Genomic DNA, 2961 nt, shown 5'->3' on the forward strand with positions numbered 1-2961 from the left:
TTTTTTCGTCATTGGCCTTCTTGGCTGTAAAGGAATACATGTGTAGTTGTGCAACCATCTCATGATTTTTCGATCGTTTTCGGTTTGATGGCTGAATGCTTCATTGCGCGTCCAAAGTAGCAGCCACAATTCTTACAATAATGATTTCGATCGGTTTGTTTACAAGGTATGTAGTAGTCCATGCAGCAACAACAACAAAATGTGCTAGAAGTCGAGAGAAGAAGGTACTGAATGAAAATTCAAAAAAGCGGATATCTAAAATATAGGCAACTAAAAATAACTTTTTCTGAATATACTCGTTTAAGATAAACCTGGCCTTTACTGGATAAAAATCCATTTTAAAACCGGCTTCAAAAAAGGAGGAGAGTATCTATTTGTCGGAATATTTTCTTTTTGTTTTATGTATGTTACCGCATGACTTTGAATCATGTTAACCGATTTCTATAATTCCTTTTTTAAAGGAGATGGTCCCATACTAATTTGGTTTAGATCCGATCATCATTTGTACTCTTAAATTTTTATATGAGAATTAAAGTCGGGTTTCGTTTTTTGCTTACAAATTACTTACGTGTAATACGAAACAATTAAAGGTATTCGTTTTAGATTTTTACTTCATTGAGGGCTAAATTCACAGTGCGTAGTTAACCACTGATAAGAGTTTAACTATTGATTTTCATATTCACAACGCTCAGTTAACAAAAGTTTAAACCAGCATGCCCCCATAGTTAGACTCTTGTGAAATAAATTTTTTTTTGGTGGAACGAATTTCAAATTTGAATAGAAAAGTATTGATTTTAAGAATTTGTATATTTTCAGGCGATACGAATTTCCATAGTTAACTATTACTTTGTTTATACCGACACATAAAGCGCTTTGACCCAGTTCGCTGTGATTCAAAACGGAAGCATAAACCAACTTTCAATACGCTCAGAAATTCAAAAGTGTGTTGACTCGAATTTGTTTTCAAATCGCTTTTTTATTTCTCACATCGTTTAGAAAACAGGTATAAAACATCACTTATTTGACGCGAAGTGAAAATGCTTGAAAGAAATATGTGTTGAGTCAAATCAGTTTTTTGTTAATACGGTTCTTGCATTAGTATAAACAAGGTATATGTGACACTGAATATAAATTCATAATTAAACTCTTGTTGTTGGTTAAGTTAACAATGGTCTAACTGAGCACTGTGAATTTGGCCCTAAACAAATCACAATTTCCAGACACGAATTTGTCCATTGGAATGGTTTTCGGAAATAGTTCCATTTTTTAAATCCGTAAATGATTAGAGAAAAAGAAGAGAATTAGGGGGAGTAGGTTTTGTTCGATTTCAAAAATATCCAAGACGGTGTTTAAATTGGTTAAGCGCAATGTGCGTACCAAATTTGGTCGAGATCGGTCAAGTAGTTTTTGAGATACGCATATCTTAAAGTGGTCCAAAAATGTATGTAAAAAAATAAGGTCCGATTTTTAATGCCGGTACCCCCTAGGAGTGTTCTCAAAGTTTTCCATGTATTTTATATGAGGGAAAAACAACTTTTCGTAGAAATAGTGTACAATTCTTGAAAATCAACAGTTTTCATCGGAAAACTTTTGTTATCTTCAGGAGATTCCCAGTAATAATACGCAATTGTCTCTTTAACAATTTTTTCATAGTAACTATATTTTATAGGTCCTCGAAAACCCCTAGAAAATGGTTAAATAAACAATTGGATATTAATACTGGAAGTCTCCTGAAGAGAACCACAGTTTTCCGATTGAAAAATATTGATTTTTAAGAGTTTTATACCATTTCTACGAAAAATGGTTTTTTCTCCATATAAAATACATGGAAAACTTTGAGCGCTTTGAGCACCCCCTAAATATTTTTTGATTTCAAAATAAAAAATAGGGGTATATTTTTTTCGATATAGAACAATCCTAGGGGTGCCGGCATTAAAATTCCAACTTAATTTTTTTGGACCACTCGATTGTATATATACATTTTGAATAAATATTGATGAATTCCCTAGCCACACTGCTCAAAAAATCGGAGAGTCCGGTACATACACAATACCTAAAAATTCAAGGCCGCATTTAAGAAAAGTCGCCTAACTTCGACAATTTCTATTCGAATGCAATATCAGTTTATTTGAAAAAAGGTTTAATTTAAGACAGTACTACATATTTATTTTAAAATTGTGGAAATTAGTGATGGTCAAAACTTAAAAAATTTATAAAAAATGTTTTTTTTTATTTTCCCGATGAAAACTGCCAACAATCGAAGTCTGACAACAGATTATTTTACATCGTTTTAAAGGCCTATAAATCAACATGTACATGTACTATTTAATCTTAATATAATAATATTTATTGAAATTTTTTTCTGCTTAGGACTTTCGCATTTTGCTTCCACTTAATACATATACGTACACACATACATAATTTAATTTGTGTAAAATTTAAGAAAAACAGCAACCTAGAGCAAATAGTTTATTTTAAATTTCGGACTAGTTTGTTCGATCAATACAATGGCCTAGTTCATTATACGAACTAGTTCGTGAACTTCTCAACGCTACTTTGCAGGGGTCTTTTTCCCCCGATTTCCAACGTTGCTGAGTTAGACTTAATGAAATAATTGAGCCAAAATTGGTAGAAATCGATAAAGCGGTTACCTAGATACACCTTTGTAGTCATAACGTGGGCGGTGCCACGCCCATTTTCCAAAAATTTTTATTTTTTATTTTTAAGGGATTGTTGTAAATATTAACTTGGAGTAAATTACTTAATGAAATATCGGAGTTTTCGTATTCCTGAAATTTACCGTTGTACAGGAAGCGGGTATCATTTTATTCCGATTTGAATAATTTTCAACGAGTTGCTTTTCCGTACCAAGGTTATTAAGTGCACCGAGTTTGGTTGAAATTGATAAATCGGGTACGGAGATACACATTTGTGGTCATAAGTGGGCGGCGCCACGCCCAT

General features: G+C 32.6%; 1 protein-coding gene across 2 annotated transcripts in view; it reads left to right on the forward strand.

Annotated features, from left to right (window-relative positions):
• The window catches only part of LOC118743653, a 7816-nt gene that overhangs the window by 1465 nt on the left and 3390 nt on the right, over positions 1-2961 (forward strand). The window lies entirely within an intron of this gene.

This window comes from Rhagoletis pomonella, unplaced genomic scaffold (assembly GCF_013731165.1).
Source record: "Rhagoletis pomonella isolate Grant_MI unplaced genomic scaffold, Rhpom_1.0 Rhpom_scaffold_00007, whole genome shotgun sequence".
NCBI classification, from domain to species: domain Eukaryota; kingdom Metazoa; phylum Arthropoda; class Insecta; order Diptera; family Tephritidae; genus Rhagoletis; species Rhagoletis pomonella.